Source organism: Delphinus delphis, chromosome X, assembly GCF_949987515.2.
Source record: "Delphinus delphis chromosome X, mDelDel1.2, whole genome shotgun sequence".
Taxonomy (NCBI): domain Eukaryota; kingdom Metazoa; phylum Chordata; class Mammalia; order Artiodactyla; family Delphinidae; genus Delphinus; species Delphinus delphis.
Window position 1 is genome coordinate 121,055,596 of NC_082704.1, and position 18,003 is coordinate 121,073,598.

Here is an 18,003-nt window from a genome sequence, read left to right on the forward strand (position 1 = left end):
CATCGACAATTTTTAAAAGCTCCCCCAAGTGATACAAACAAGCAGCTGGGCTGAGAACCACTGAACTGGACACTCTCCAAAGCTTCTCCAGATCTCAAATTCTGGGAGTATATTCCTGAGAAGGAAGTTCCCACCCTTGCTATGGTCAAACTTTTAGTCTCCTTTCTAGAACACAGAATATTTCATACCAGTACGATAATAACCAACACGTATTTATGAAGAGTTTATACTTTACAAACCACTTTCTCAACATCATCTTTTTTTTTTTCCCTCACATTAACTCCATGAGAAGGTCAGGTTGGTTATTGTTGACTTTCTACAGGTGAGGAAATTGAGGTTTCCAAGATCAAATACACAGGTACCAGGCGTCTTCTACAAGAAGCATAGGGAATAACCATGCCCACATCTTGATTAGCAACGGCAGCAGACAGGAGCAGGTGCCTGGGATTCCTGCCACACGGGTCTGAATTCCACTTCTATCATTTATTAGCTTGATAAGCTGGGGCAAGTTACTTAACCTCTGCAAATATCACATCTAAAATTAAAATAATGCCAATGCTCTTGTTCTGTAGCGCTGTGGGAAGTACTGCGTGGGAGTTACATGGCAGACCTTAGCCCCATGTCAAAGAAACAGTAAAGACTGTATCATTGCTTTTGTTGCTGTTACTGTTGTTCCTCGTCCTCTTCACCCTCCTTTTACTGCTATAACTATTACTATTACTACTACTACTGCTAGAACTAATAACGATCATCCCTGCTATAGGCAGAGTCACTGGCCCTGCAAAGAGACAACCTTAATCACAGGAAAACCCTTTAAGCTAATCTTTACCCTCTTCCCACATGCTCTGCCCCCAAACCAAAAGGAAACATGAGTGTTCTTCAAATGAGACACTCTGTGAAATCAGACACCCCCAGCCATGTAACAATGTTGAACTCTGGAAGTCTCTGGTATACACAGCAAACCGTCAGACTCTAGACAGATGCTCAGCTGGATTTAGAAACCGGGGTGAGAGCAGCCTTGCAGATGTGCTACGCGAATATGCCTTCGAGGCAGAACCTATTGGGTTGGCCAAAAAGTTCGTTTGGGTTCTTCCGTAACATCTTACAGAAGACACCTAACGAACTTTTTGGCCAACCCAATATTTATCAGCTGCAAGGAGCACACTTAGCTGGCAGCCTCCAGTGGCAGCCCCCTGGGGTCTGCTCCCGTGTTTAAATGGAAGCCCCACACTTTGGCGGGAAGCCCCCAGCCTTTCCCCATTGATGGAGTATGGTCATCAGTACGAGGGTCTGGCCATTTCTGCCCAGTGCCTTGCTACTCGAGGGCCATCTTTGCACTGCAGCTGACGCTGGACCAGGAATGCAATCTGTGGTTCTTCGTCCTCCATCCCCCCCTTTCACAGTATCTGATTACACTGTGGTATAAAGACCTTCTGGTGAAAAATAACACAAAGCACCCCCATACATGTCAAACAACCCTGTCAAGGATGGTGGGGTGGTACCCTATACAACTGAGAAACAGTGAAAACAACACAAAATGCTTTGTTCCAGAACTGTATTATTTCATGACTTTCTAAGAGGTTATTTGGAAAGCTCTATGGAGTTAGGAAATATGTCTGACCTGTCTCTCTAATGAAGTGCCTACAACATGAGGCTTAAAAAAAGTGATTATGGACCATGTTCTATTCATGTCATCTTTGTTTTGCAAATTAAATTTGTTATGCCACATGAGCTCAAAGATATGAATATTTTAATAATGCCAGATCTATAAATTGCAAGAAAAAGGAATTAGAATTTTAAAATGCATTCAGTTTCAAGGAATTGGATTTCTTGAGGATATATTTTTCACCTACAGAGAAAAGGTATTCTAAATTACTGGTTTCCATTTTAACCATGTAATTTCATTCTCATTTTGGTAATTCATATTTTTCAACACAATGAAAACATTAAAAACAAGCAAAAGCTAAATGGTAAACTATTTTAAAATACTAGTTGGACCTAGTAATCTAAATGTTCTTAACGTTAATATTATTACGGTTAAGGATAATCACAATAAAATAGTTACCATGTGACAAAAGGTATTCTATACTCTTTGCATGTATTAATTCATTTGGCTTCAGAAACATTTTACATTTTAAGTATAATCATTACCTTCTTATACACATTGACAAACACTTCATAAGTTATTTGATCTGGTAAATTACGTATTTTTAATGTTAGTATTGTTATGGTTGAAGACAATAATTATGCAATAGTTAAACAGTTCTTACTATGTAACAAACAAAATTCTAGGCTCTCACATATATTAACTCATTTAGCCTCATACACATTCTATAATTTAGGTGTAATCATTACCCATGATGTATGAATTAAGGAACTGAAAAACAGAGAGGTTAAGTAACCTCCCCAAGGTCACACAGCTACACGTGGTACACCCTGGATTTGAACCAGTCTGCATGAACCAGGAAAAGAAATGCCGACTTACCTTAAGCCACATCAATTAAACTTTCAGTCTGTGTGTCTGTATGTAAATGCACACGCAAACTGAGTACTTTTAAATCAAAATGATTTGACTTCAGCAAATGCATCTGAATTTTAAAATCCAAACGAGTATGGTCTTTGTCAGAGTACTCACCCTGAGTATCCGAGGCCTGCTCAGTGTGCTTTGGCAGCCGCCTCTCTTGTTCAAATGAGTCTCTCACCTCGCGGAAGAGCTCCTGCAAGTGATGAAATGAATCAGCAAAAGCTCCACAAGAAAAGCCAGCTCAGCACTCAGACCTGTCTGGTTCTAGGCCAGAACCAGAATTTTCCAGCTGTGCATCAATCATTTCGTCAGACCTCTTGCACAGTCAATCATCAGTAAATAGTCATTAAGTACCTACTGTATGCCGTTCCCTCAGCTAAATCCCAGAGCTTTTAAAAGGTAAGTATGACTCTACTGAACTAGCAGTATTCACAGAAAAAGAATCCAATTTATATCAAATATTTATCATTTGCCCCTCTACGGGATAGTCAGTAAAATACCCTAAACTTTTGAAGACGATTCCAAAAAAAAAAAGAGCTGCCTGCCTTTTCTGTGACTATGATGCAGTCCTGATCATGTACTTTTTTCCAGTTTTACTGAGACAGAACTGACATACAGCACTGTGTAAGTTTTCAGATGTAGAACATGATGGTCTGACTTACACACATCATGAAATGATGACAATATGTGTAGTGAAGATGCATCATCTCATATATTAGATACATTAAAGAAACAGAAAAAATATGCATTTTTTCCTTGTGATGAGAACTCAGGATCTATTCTTAACGATTTCATATAAAATGTGCAGCAGTGTTAATTATCTTTATTATGTGGTACACTACATGCCTATTACTTATCTTACAACTGCAAGTTTGTACCTTTCCACTGCCTTCATCTCATTCCCCCTCTTGCCACCCCCCACCTCATAATCACAAATCTGATTTTTTTTTTTTTTTTTTTTTTGCAAGTTAAGTTTTATTTGGGGTGAAATGAGGACTGCATCCCAGAAGACACTGTCTCAGATAGCTCTGAGAGTTAAACTGCTCCGAAGAGGCAAGGGGGGAGCCAGGCAGGTTTGCAACAAAGGGCAGGTAGTCTGCATGTCATAAGATTATTGTTAATTAACGAAAACCAGACATCTCAAGTTAAAGAATTTAGGGCTTTTCTATGTATGGGAAGATGCAAGAGCCTGGGCTCACTGAAATCCTTCCTTTGATAGGCACCTCAGCTATCTGGGGCCAGTATCCTGTGTTTTCATATCCTGAGTTTCCTCAGGGCTCACCGCGGGGAGTGGCTGCCGTCTGATGGCTGCTAGATGGCAGGTATTCTTCCCTTCCTGAGTTCCCTCAGGGCTCACCCTCTCACCTGGCTGCAATCACTGATGACTGTGACATCCTTTGTTTACTGATAGGGCAGGAAATATCCGATTTCTCAAATCATCCTCTTGGTCAGGAATTCGACCAATACTTGGGAGACACGCATGACCAAATTTAGTCCCATGGTGCTGGAAGGCTCATCCCAGATCAACTCCTGTTGATATGCCACTCCAAGTGCTAATTTCCGGATTAGGCCCTGTTGATAATTAAAGATTCTCTGGATCCTCTGTCTGTTCTGATCCAGGAAATGTTCTCCCTTATTGCTTCTTCCCATACCTAGAACCATGTTATTACAATTATCTTATAAGACTCATAAATGTGATCTATTTCCTCAAGATGTTTAGTCATCATCAATTTTGTTGGAGACCTGGTTACACACTGGGTACTGTTTAAGAGACAACAATCTTATAAAATAGACAGGATGTAAGTAATGCAGCTAGTAACACTGACAAAGCCATAGTGTAGCAGGGAGACATAAAGCACAAACAATTTGGAAACAAAGAACAAATTAAAACACTGATTAGTATAACTATTTGTAATCCAGTTGCAATAAACCATCAAGTCCACCGGAGAGCCAGCTGGAGAAGCCAAATTCCGGCAAGTCTGAACCTTTTTCTATGAGTCTCTTTGTTCTTGAAGTATAATTGACCTTCAACACTATGCTAGTTCCTGTTACACAATGCAGTGATTTGATACTTCTATACATTTCAAAATGATCACCATGATTAGTCTGGTTACCATCTGTCACCACACAAAGATATTATATAATTATTGACTCTCTGATGAATGCACTTTTAAACTCTTTACCCATACTGTGAAATTCCATTGGCAGGGTACAGCTCAGGAGTCATGCTGCTTTAACACGTGACCTGACCCCAGGGACTGGGTTAGGCAGGATTCCACATCACTGGTGGCACCTTAATTTAACGCTTACACTCCTGTCTTGCAATGGCTGGTGTCATCTTTTCTCCCTCATTAGACTGTAGCCTACCTGCCTCATTCATTATTATATCCACGGGCCTGTGAAAATGCCAACACACAGAGCACTCACAGGTGAATATTGCTGTAAAAATACATTCATAGATTAAGGAGACAGTTAATAACCTCTCAACAAGACTGTGTGGAATAAAATACTTCAAAGTATGAGCTCTGACGGGTGTTAAAAAAATCTATCATATTACTTTATGGACAGTCTTGCTCTTCGTCCATTTGATACTTTAGCACTGACACCCATGGCATGTTGTAATTTATAAATTTAGTAAGACACAAGTTCAGACAGCATTGTTAAAGCTGTTGGGAAGACATCATTTAGGTGGTGAAAAAGCCTAGCAAATAATCAAACACTGACATCTAATATAATCTTTCTTCTCTTTATATCATTCACAAGGGGACACTATTATGCGTTAAAATGATTTCACAAGTCTAGGTTATTGATAAGATGTCTGGAAGCAAGATATGCAAACAGGAGTCTTACATACATTTAATATTAGGTCACTGTATCATCAATAAAGTTATTGGCAGTTACTGGGTTAGATTATCTCATACTGATGGCTTTTTATATAATGTTTCATACTAAGTTTGAGATAGAAATCTCTAGAAAGTAAATTATACATTATATGTGCCTATGTGTGTTGGAATATACATCATACATATTAATTTTACATGGGTAGTCATTACTTTGTTTATCTAAATTTGTATTTGTTTGTATCCTTTAAATTTTCTATGAAGAATATGTGTTTCTTTAGAAATAAGACAAATATTTTATTTCTTAAAAAACTAAACTCTTACAGGAGTAGAAGTAACTCACACTTCTTTTGTGAAATAATGATTCCCCCTTGAGTGTGCGTGTGTATATCCATATACAAACATAGTTCAAAAGCCTATTTTCATGACCTAGAAGTTACATTAGCAATAGCTCTAATTATGAGAGCTCATTAATAGGAAATTATACTAGTTAATGTAGAAATTATACTTTTTTTTTTTTTTTTGCGGTACGCGGGCCTCTCACTGTTGTGGCCTCTCCCGCTGCGGAGCACAGGCTCCGGACGCGCAGGCTCAGCGGCCATGGCTCACGGGCCCAGCCGCTCCGCGGCATGTGGGATCCTCCCAGACCGGGGCACAAACCCGTGTCCCCTGCATCGGCAGGTGGACTCTCAACCACTGCGCCACCAGGGAAGCCCCTGGAAATTATACTTATTTTTAAAATGTAGTTTTCCTCACTAAAAAAACTGAGTTCATAAAGTAGACTCTAAGGAACGGCTATTTAGAACCTCAATGAACATTTTAGATACAAATAAACATAGAAACAGTCTGAACAAGTAACATGCTCTATAGCCATTTGACTTTTATTCAGGACAGAACCTAATTCATCTACCTTTAAATCAATCAGTACTCTATAAAGGTGAAGGAGGCAAGAGATGAGAGGGACAGAAATGACCATATTAATCTCAGCTTTCTTTTTTTTTTTTAACATTTTCATTGGAGTAAATTGCTCTACAATGGTGTGTTAGTTTCTGCTTTATAACAAAGTGAATCAGTTATACATATGTCCCCATAACTCTTCCCTCTTGCATCTTCTTCTTTTGAATGTTTACATATTTGATTTTATATCGCGATTTCGGTCATGTCTCAAGGAAGGCACACAGAGCATGTGTGCTCTTTGATGCATGGTAGACTCAAGTGGATGATGATAACTGGGTCTGAAAGCTGACTGCCTTCTCTTTGGAGGTGATGTGGGGAATGATAAAGCACAGGCAGGGGAGAGTCTGCTGGTTTCTAACTGGACTAGGGCTATGTTAAAGTGAGACCTCCCTGGCACTCCCAACCCTGGGAATTGGGGCTTCTCTCTGCCATTTACATCCTTCTGGGATCTGCGGTGTCTCACTCACATCAGCCAGCAGGGGGCAGCCTGTAGACAGTTACAGAAAACAATAAACTCGGACCATGTGAGGAAACCTATTTTCACGTATGGGTCGGTTCCATCTGGCATTACGTTTGTGGGATTTTGCACGTCATCTTGCAGGATGCAGGCCCACTCTTCTGAAAGTCACTCAGTAACTAAAGGCAAACATTTCTGAGAATCTGCTGTGCTTAATTGCTACTATCCCTTTAATCGAGTTCCTTGGACAAAATCAAGGATCAGAAGTTGTCTCAACACTTTGAGAGCAGCCAATGAATAACCGGGGGGAAGGGAAACTATAAGATAGTGATAATAGTCTCTCAACAGTGTGCACTAAAACAACTGCAGTTTACTACCTCCCAGTAAAACAGCTAAGGGTACAGCTTTGCCCTCCGACGAACCTGGGTCTCTTTCCTTTGCTCCCTCTATTTGGCCAGGTAATCTGGGGAAAGTGCTTCAGCGTGTGTGAGGCCACTTTCTCTACCTGCTTCAGAGCATTTACTGTGGAGATGGAGATGAGGAACATAACACAATTAGCAAAGGCTCTGGCACACAGTATGGGCTCTGTAACTATTACCTGATTACTATTAATTATGATTATTCTTCATGCACAGGACATTTAATCCAGTGCAAAGGTGCAGCAGAAACTGTCAGGAGTATCTGTCCAGCCCTCGAGCCTCCAGGCCTTGAAGCCCATCCCTCGCCATTCCTCATTGCTTGGACCAGGGATGGAGCCTGATACACATTTGGCCAAGCATATGTTCTCTCTACTGGACATGCAGTCTAGAGGGAAAGGGAGGCTATTCTTTGTGCCGTCTGGCTGAACTGAGGGGCTCCCACGTTTGGTCACGTGCACCTTGAGAAGCAGAGAGAGCAGATCTCCTGAGAGGAAGGGAAATAAAAGAGATGCTGCATTAGAATCCACAAGACCCTGGCATTCCACATTTGCAGCAACACGGATGGACCTGGAGACTGTCATACTGAGTGAAGTAAGTCAGACAGAGAAAGACAAATATCATATGATATCGCTTATATGTGGAATCTAAAGAAACGGTACAAATGAACCTATTTACAAAACAGAATTTGAGTCACAGAAGTAGAAAACAAACTTATGGTTACCAGCGGGGAAGCGGCGGGGGTGGGGGGGGGGACAGAGGGATAAATTGGAAGATTGGGATGACATATACACACTACTTTATATAAAATAGATAACTAATAACCTATTGTATAGTGCATGGAACTCTACTCAATACTCTGTAATTACCTATATGGGAAAAGAATCTAAAAAAGAGTATATATATGTATACGTATAACTGATTCACTTCGCTGTACACCTGAAACTAACACAACATTGTAAATCAACCAAACTCCAATAAAAATTAATTTTAATTAAAATGTTAAAAAAAAAAAAGACCCTGGCAATCCAAAGCAGAAGCATGGTTTCCACAAGCATTCCCCTTTTTAGTGCCCATCCCCTCTAGACTTCCATCGTTCCTTGGGTTCTGTATTCCAACAATAATTTTCTTTATCCACATACGATAATTTTTGTTTTTTTCTCTCAGCAACCAAGGGAGTCTTAACTAAGGCAACAAATCTCAAAAACAGAGAATTTTTTTAAAGAGCTCATTATTTTATAAGTAGAACCCAATAATCAAGACAGACTCATTTCAGGCGTAGCAAAATATTTCTTTTCTCCCCTTTTCCTCCAAGATGATATCTGGGTATACGGGAGAGTATTTCCGAGCAGGGCTAGCTAGATGGGCCCCATGCTCAGAAGGCTCTCACACCTGGTTTACTGCTCTGCTGTCACCATCTTGAAATTCTTAATAATTTTACCTCTGAGCTTGCGTTTTACAAGTGAAGTCCGATGGGTCAGTAAAGCGTACACAGGAATGAGCAGAGAGGATGCATGCGACGTGCATTTCTGCTTTCCCTTGCCACCGCTCTCTTGCATAGGGCCTGCGGTGCCCATGAACAGGCACAGAATTCCAGTGGACCCGCAACATGTGGGAGACACCCAGTCTCACAGCCAGCACAAGGTAAGCACGCCACACCCGGAACTGAGCCGGCAGGGGTGCTGCCAGCCTCAAGAGGACACGTTATTCATCCCCACCACAACTTCCTACAAATGCAGAAAGAAGGCACAAGGGTACTAAGAAACACAAATGACCAAGAGAGAACCCTATTACTCCCTTTCTTCCTGAGGTCACTTCCCTGTATTGGCCAATCTCTTAACCTGGAAGTGATGACATAGAAGAAAAGTGAAAGAGTAACTCTAGTTGTTTTCCTTGCAGTCCGTGCACACTGGTCAGGTGGAGAATGACCAACGTGGACTGTTCAACAGGCTGTGCAGAATCTTCTAGAGCCCTGATGACCAGGCTGAGGCTTATTCTAGCACTGGCTCTCTACGTGGGCACCTCCGTCGCCCAAACCTGCAACATGGCTCTGGTGTCATGGTGGCCAAATTGAGAACTTCTCAGGAACAGTGGTCCTCAGCCCTGGCTACACCTTAGATTCACCTGGGAGCTGTGTCTCCCTAATGATAATACTGATGTCCAGGCTCCATCCTACACTCATCAAAAGGAGCAGAATTAAGACGCTGTACTGGTGTACCACAGTGCCCAAGGCTACGTCTGCAGAAACAGGCAGGGCGATCTTTGTCTACAAACCCCAACATACAAACATGAAGTGGGGGATTAGCACACTGATTTTCTACCTCAACACCCCTCCTTCCCTCACTCAGACATGAAGTGGGGGATTAGCACACTGATTTTCTACCTCAACACCCCTCCTTCCCTCACTCAGCTGTGCCAGGGGGTGGGATGGGTTTTCCCCCTTCGCTTAGGCAGGGACTTGCCCTAAGTCGCAACCTGGGTCCTCTTCATCCACAGGTAGCCAATCCCAATCAACAGTCCTCGTGCCATCACAGCACCTGACGGGTGCGGAGGCCCAAGGCAAAGAGGCTGCACCAAAGCTTCGGGCATGAACAGTGCTGCCTCGTGTGAACAAAGAGAGAAGGGAAGAGACCCCCAAGCCTGAGACACGAGAACCTCCATGTTTAACGGTTTGCTGCAGGACGAGCCTCTGAAGTTCCTGGGGTGACGGTGCAGCTGGACAGGATCACTGCTGCCTTCACTTAGCAATGTCTTTATGACAACGATCGTCGTGAACGCCCCGTGAGCGGACATCTGCTTTTGAACATCTGGGGTGACAGTAGAGCAAAGCAGTCAAGGAATGAATCCCGGCTGGGCCAGCGATCAAGCGTGCGATCTCGAGAAAGTTACTCTGTCTCTTTGTGCCTCATTCAGCCATCGTCGCCACGTGAGCGCCACCGTCGGTCGCCCCACAGGGTTCTTAGGGACGTTGAATGTGCACTGGCGCGGGCAAGGCCCCTGGAGGAGACAAACACCAAAGACCACGCAAGTGCACGTTCAACAAGCAGCAGCGAATGCAAATTTGGCGTTGCTCCACGCCTTTGAGGACAGAAATAGAAACCAAATAAAAAGCACGCCCAGACAGCCTTTGCGCTGCAGAAAGTATCAGTCACTTGCCACTCTAACATACAAAGTACAGGGAAAAAAAAAGGCCTAAGTCAAATGTCAAGAAAAATGTGTAACTAATAGAAATGCCTCTGATTTCAACAATTACCGCGTCAACATCTGATGAAAACACACCTCGGGTGGGTGGCCCATACAAGTGGGGTCACTGAAATGAAGTCTACGTGGTTACGAGATCCTTCTCACTCAATATTAAGCAAAAATGTTATTTTAGTTTCTTTGCTAACTGAAGGAAAATAAACTTTACACTCGTCTGTGTTCACAGAATGCTGAAATGAAGCTAATTTATATTTTAAATATTACCTTGTGAATGCTTCTGTACCCTACAGAATCCACATTTTTTCCATAATACAACTGGGAATATGGGCTCATGTTGGTGATGAGATGATTTTCTAAAATTTGGAGTGTATGAAAAAAGTAAATTAAAAATAAAATTTGGGGCTTCCCTGGTGGCGCAGTGGTTGAGAGTCCACCTGCCGATGCAGGGGACACGGCTTCGTGCCCCGGTCCGGGAAGATCCCACATGCTGCGGAGCGGCTGGGCCCGTGAGCCATGGCCACTGAGCCTGCGCGTCCGGAGCCTGTGCTCCGCAACGCGAGAGGCCACAACAGTGAGAGGCCCGCATAACACAAAAAACTAAATAAAAATAAAATAAAATAAAATAAAATTTGGAGTATACGTGCATGAAAAAACAGGAAAATTAAATTTCAGAATTACAAAGACCTTTTGGAGAGCCCTGACCTTACAATTTTACTTTTCCAGCTGTTTTTTAAGTGCAACGTGGCCATGCAGCTACTCCAAGGACTCTGTTAGGAAAAGTTTACTTGCTGACAGTGGCCCTTCAAAAGCATGCTAAGACTGCAGTCATGCTCCCTCAAGAGGAGAGAGTGAATAAAATATGGGAAAGAAAGTTTGGCGCTTAAAATGACAGCTTAAATAGGGCTCTCTGGCTTCCATGTGGGGATTCAGAAATACAAAACTAATGTTAGGCTGGAGGTAGACTTTCCCAAGCAAGGAATGCTGTTGAATGACTTTGAACTTGCCATCTCTTTTATTCACAGAGAATGAATTCTGTGTGTTCATTATTTTAAATATATCTGCCTACTGGGAAATAGCACAGTTCATCAGAACTTGGGATTTTTTTTTTCCCCCAGGAAAAACACAATCAGTCCATACGATTCAAGAAGTACGGCTCCAAAATACTACCACATTCTAACAGTCACTACTCTGCCACTAGTTTTCTGAGAATTCAAGCCCTAACAGAAGATTCAGAAATTACAGCTGTCTTTTCCATGTCAGCCTGGGCCCTTTCAAACTTTCACTTTGACCTCCATTTCAGACTTCTCACCAATCTTACCCATTCATTTTGTAGCTTTGTGAATAGGGAATGTTTCTGTGTATAGGTTGCTATAACACATCACTTTTGTCTTAGAAATTCTGTGAAGATGTAAAGAATGATTTTGAAAGTTTATGTTAGCGGTTTATTTCTTATGGTTTTAAAATCAAGTATGAAATACATTAGTGGACACTCACTAAATGGGGACTCTACTCTCTTCCCAAATGCTCAGAAGTAAGGGATGATGGGAGGACCTTTGAGATCACTTCCCACTCTACAAAATGCTTTTGGTAGAAGGGCATCGTCATTATTGTCACAGCTGTTAAAAACAAACATCTATTTAGCCTCTACTTCTCTGACCCTATGTGTAGGGTAAGATCCTTGGTAGCACTCCAAGAACCACAGCTCCCTACATGGAAATTTATCACAGGGAAACATTTGCATCCATTTACGCCGATTTGGTGAGCAACAGTCTTGTGCCATCTCTAATATCCAAAATAGCTCGTATAATTCAAAAAAGGCAAACAAAACTACTGATTAATTCAATGGTGAACATTTATGCCAGGCAGCATGTACTGTTCACCTAAACATACCTAAGATCGCAACCAACTTTTCAACGCCGCAAACATTACAGTCGTGTTCTTATTTGTTTGGGGAAATGCTCGCCAGATGAATACGTATCATGAAGTTTTATACATCGAAAAGACTGAATTTCCCTGTCTTATGTAGAGATTACAGCTGCACTTTTGCTTGTTTAACTCAACAAATATCATCAGGTACTGCAGTGGATGTGCTGGTTTAGGCTCGCCCAGCTGACTCCATCTGGACTCGGCAATGCTTCCCTTCATTCTGTCCATCGTCTGCAGTACTCGCTCCCCCGTTCATGGGCTCACATCACTGTATCACCATTTGCTGTTCACGCTGACTCTTCCAGGGACACACATGTGACAAAAATAGAACCAGCAGGAGTCTTTTTCTAAGTTTGAAAGGTGGGTAGTGAAAGAACTTTTCCACTGATATGCTGAGAGTCTGTGAGGCTGCCAGCAGCCTCCTGGGGATGTCCGGACTGCAGAATGAAACTAAGATGAGAAAAACAGGAAATGGCACAATGGTGGTCTTCCAGCACCCACTGCATGCTTGATCCAGCCATCTCTACAGTTAGTCCTAACTCTAAACCTCCCCATATTTGATATTTATCCATTTTGGCTGCGCTGGGTCTTAGCTGCAGCACTCGGGATCTTCGTTGCGGCATGTTTAGTTGTGGTATGTGCAGCATACGAACTCTTTGTTGCGGCATGCATGTGGGATCTAGTTCCCTGACCAGGGGTCGAACCCAGTACCCCTGCATTGGGAGCATGGAGTCTTACCCACTGGACCACGAGGGAAGTCCCTAAACCTCCCGATATTTGAACTAGCATATTCTTTTTGCTTAAGCCAGTTAGATATCTGAAACATAAACTAAAGATTCTCAACTCATATAAACATTTAGCTACCTTCTACATGCCGGCAAAAACCAAGAAGTAGAGACTTCCCTGGTGGCGCAGTGGTTAAGAATCCGCCTGCCAATGCAGGGGACACGGGTTCGAGCCCTGGTCTGGGAAGATCCCACATGCCACGGAGCAGCTAAGCCCATGCACCACAACTACTGAGCCTGCTCTCTAGAGCCTGTGAGACACAACTACTGAGCCCAAGTGCCACGACTACTGAAGCCCGCGTGCCTAGAGCCTGTGCTCCGCAACGAGAGAAATCACCGCAACGAGAAGCCCACGCACCACAACAAAGAGTAGCCCCCGCCCGCCGCAACTAGAGAAAGCCCGTGTGCAGCAACGAAGACCCAACGCAGCCATAAACAAACAAATAAATAAATAAAATCCAAGAAGTACAAGACAGTCCCTGCTCCAAATCAACTCTGAACACAGAAGGTGGAGGCAACCGCATTTCTAACCAAAATGAAAGGTGAAAAATACTATCGCAATGCCTCAAGCATGGTAACAAAGAGAAGGGTGTGGTTAATATTGACAGAAGGTGTTTGAGTTTAATCCAAAAGGACATACTGAGACAAAAGAGTTTTTTAGGCCCAGAAGAATAAGTAGAACTTAATAGAGTAGAAAAATGTGAAAGTACATTCCAGTAAGAAAAAACAGTGAACTAAAAATGGACAGTTTATCCACTAAGATTTTTTTAAATTTTATAATGCCTACTCCATTCCTTGTCATATATTAGACACTAAAGTATATTTAAAGAGTGAACAAAGGCATGAATACAATTGATTAGATACATGATTTATCTGGAGTTAGGACCCTGGTCAATGACATGACTCCCTTCTATAACACTGTTCCTAATGGAAATTATGTTCTCTTTACAATAACCTACTTTATGACACAGCTTCCAGGAAAAGGAGTAATCATAGTGACTTACTGCTGTAATTGATAAATGCAGAAAGGGTAGCTTGAGTTAATTGCTACACTTGCTTTTTTTCTTTTTTCTTTTCCAGATGCAAACTAGTTTCCTAAATGTTATAAACTTATACATCACATTTATTAAACACTTTTACCACTTTTTAGTAAAATTATAAATGCCTAAATGTGAAGACCAACTACAAATTCTCACCAAAGAAAGGACTGAAGGAATAACAAGTTTCTGAGACCCGTCAAGGGCCAAAGAGCACGATCCTGGGCACGTAATAAGAACTTACTAGCTCATTAATTCACGTCTGAACCACTGTAGGGGAGGAAGGTCTGTCAGCACCGTTGTAAAAGTTATATGAGACAATGGGTACAAAGGACTGGCATGGAATGGGCCCTCAACAGGTGTCATAATTATTAATAATAAGCTTCCAGCAAATAGGAGTAGATGCAGAAACAAAATACACCAGAATTCTTATTTTCTCCCTTTGAAGTGAGGTGATTAGATAATTGGATGTTTTGGCAATTAGGCTGTTTCTTTTGATGACAGCATCAGTAATGATGAGATCCTGTACTCCAAATTAAAACAGAGTAGTATTTTGGTGAATCTGATGAAGCATACGGCACCAAAGCTGACATTCTGTTTATCACTCAGTGCTATCACTTGTTTGACACAGATATTATTTCCCCAATAATCCCCTCCAGGAAGATAATTATCTGAAGGGTAATGAGAAGGACTATTCCCGACCATCTGTACCAATTGTGGACCACAAGCGGCCAGGTCAAGGGCAGAGCTGTTTAGCAACAAAGAAAACAGGGCAGAGAGAATACAGATTTTCTTTTATTGGGCTTTTAAAAATATTTAGGACTCCTCTGTCAGGCATTTGGTATCCCACTCCCACCATCACTTCACAACACCAACACCTGGCTACCAAAGATCTAAAACCCCCTTTGTATAAAAGATATCTCTTAAGTATGAACATTTTGAAAGCTTCTCTGCTCTATCTCACACTTATGCAGAATATCAACTGCAAGCACTGTAATTAAGTAATTCTAATACAATAACAGAAACACTCAGAAAATCTTTCTACCTTGATCTCTCAGTTCAGTGTATATTATATTTGGAATCTTTCACATATTAAATTAAAACAAAGCTTATACATAAAGGTTACATTTTTTTAATTTTTTTTCTAATAGAAATAGCTTGATATTTAGTTTCTATGCCATGTTAAGATGATCTATAGTGTACACTTTCAGATGTCTCCAATCTCAAGTAAATTACACTTCTTAAGGTCGCCTAGCTTTGAATTGTTTTCAAATGTCACCAGCCTGGTTACATACATACATTTGCATATATATGTACATATATAACAGAAAATATATTACATATATAATTCATATACTTTTTGAAAAAAGTATTCTTCCATTTAGAAAAGAGTCACCCAAGGGACTTCCCCGGCGGTCCAGTGGTTAACACTCCACGCTCCCAATGCAGGGGGCACAGGTTTGATCCCTGGTCTGGGAACTAAGATTCGGCATGCTGCACAGTGCGGCCAGAAAATCAAATGAAAAAATAAATAAATAAACAGAATCACAAAAGTACCATCACAGCTCTATGCAAGAAGAGTCACCCAGTTTTACTTCAAGTAGTTGGTTCTTCTAGCGTATTTCTAACAGAGAGAAAACAAGTGCAATGGAAAAGGCCCTTACATTAGTGAGATCTGTTTAGCTTGCAAGATTTAGAAACTCAGTTCTAACTCACTTAAGAAAAGAAAGAGCAAAGGGCGGCTGCGGTGTGGGAGTGAGCCAGGGATGGTCGCAGCTGCATGCCCAGGCTCTAGAGATGCCATCACACCTACCAGGCCAGCTTCTCTCCCTCTCTCAGCCCCGACTCCCTCTAAACTGCCTTTATTCCCGGGCTGCCCCTCCACACGGTGGCCTTTGCGACGCCTCCTGAGAGAAAACAACCACCTGTGGGAAGGCATGGAGCCTCCCCTGTGGCTTCACGTGGGACGCTCTACTCCACGACTGCAGAACTGCCTCGCTCAGAATTCTACGGTGGTCTCAAAACAAGGGAATGCTTCAACAAGGCACAGAGGGTGTGGTGACCCGAGCTATCACCTCGAGGCCCCTGTGGCAAAGGGCGCTGCTGTGTGTGCCAACGGTGTGGCCACAATCCTCTGAAATTAAAGGCTGTGCATCTAACTTTTAAAGTGCATCAAGTTCAGCTTGCAAGGCTCTGGGAGGGGGTGACAGGGGTGAGGAGTTCATACACGGAGGGAGGGTACGGGTGTCGCGGGGAACGATGGCATGTGCCCCACAGAGCTGTTCAGCTGTGCTAAGATGCCAAGGTTGGAAAATAAATGCCACCGCGTGGACAGTAGACTGGAACACTTTGCGATAGGCTCAGTCCTTGGGGCCGAGGTGTGGCAAGCATCCCTTATCCCTCCCTTACCCCATACCTTTCTCTCTTTAGGAGAATACATGATCAAATCTTGCGGGAGGAAGCCGGGGATGTGGAAAGCCTTGGGCACTTTGTTTCTGTGCCAGCTGCTCTCGTAGGTACCTCCCAGAGCTAAGGGTTTGCTGCCCCTCAGCTCAGTGTGGACATGCACAGCGCCCGTGTGTGGCTTTGTACGAGCACATGATCATGCCTCTGCAATTACACATTGACTGTCTCCCTACCCTGTAGGCTCTAGATGAGAAAGAACTGAATTCCTGTCAACTTTGTGTGCCCTGAACCAGCACTGTGTTTGTTAAACAATGGATACTTAAATGTTCGATAAATGGCTAGAAAATAAACCAGTTCAAAACTAAATTACGGGACTTCCCTGGTGGCGCAGTGGTTGAGAATCTGCCTGCCAATGCAGGGGACACAGGTTCGAGCCCTGGTCTGGGAAGATCCCACATGCCGCAGAGCAACTGGGCCCGTGAACCACAATTACTCAGCCTGCACGTCTGGAGCCTGTGCTCAGCAACAACAGAGGCCGCGACAGTGAGAGGCCTGCGCACCGTGATGAAGAGTGGCCCCCGCTTGCCACAACTAGAGAAAGCCCATGCACAGAAATGAAGACCCAACACAGCCATAAATAAATAAATAAATACATTAAAAAAAAAAACCAAAAAACTAAATTACTGGGTTTCCCTGGTGGCACAGTGGTTAAGAATCCACCTGCCAACGCAGGGGACACGGGTTCGAGCCCTGGTCCGGGAAGATCCCACGTGCCGCGGGGCAACTAAGCCCGTGAGCCACAACTACCGAGCCCGCGAGCCACAACTACTGAAGCCCGCACGCCTAGAGCCCATGCTCCACAAGAGAAGCCACCGCAATGAGAAGCCCGTGTGCCGCAACGAACGCCCAATGCAGCCAAAGATAAATAAATAAAAATAAATTTATAAAAGAAAAAAAAACTATAAATTACTAAGGAAAAAAGAGAGGCAAAACCAGACAAAAGATTTACTGAAAAATGTTCTGAAAAGGCAATTAAATTACTATATACTCACATCACAAGAGTAATTTACTTAAATCCAACAATCAAAACAAATATTTGTTAATCACACAGTATGTGCCAAGTGCCATGCATGGCGCTGAGATTATAAAGACAAACGTGAATGAATCTGATATTCTTCCTTACCTTAGGAAACGGAACCTTTTAATTAGTTGCATGTGGGTATGACATGGGGTAGAAGGGAGAAAGGAGGAGAGAGTTAAAAAAAAAAGAGTTTAAATTGTTAAGAATTACGTTATGGAGCTTTGTGGACACTTTTCCTGTGACCCTTAAATTTGGCGGGATCGCACTCACCGGCAGGGGTGGTAATAACGGCTAATCTCATCTTTCCTTTAAGCAGAGGATCCCAAAGCCGTGGTGTGCGTCCTGCCTGCCCCAGCGACAAATTTCTCACCTG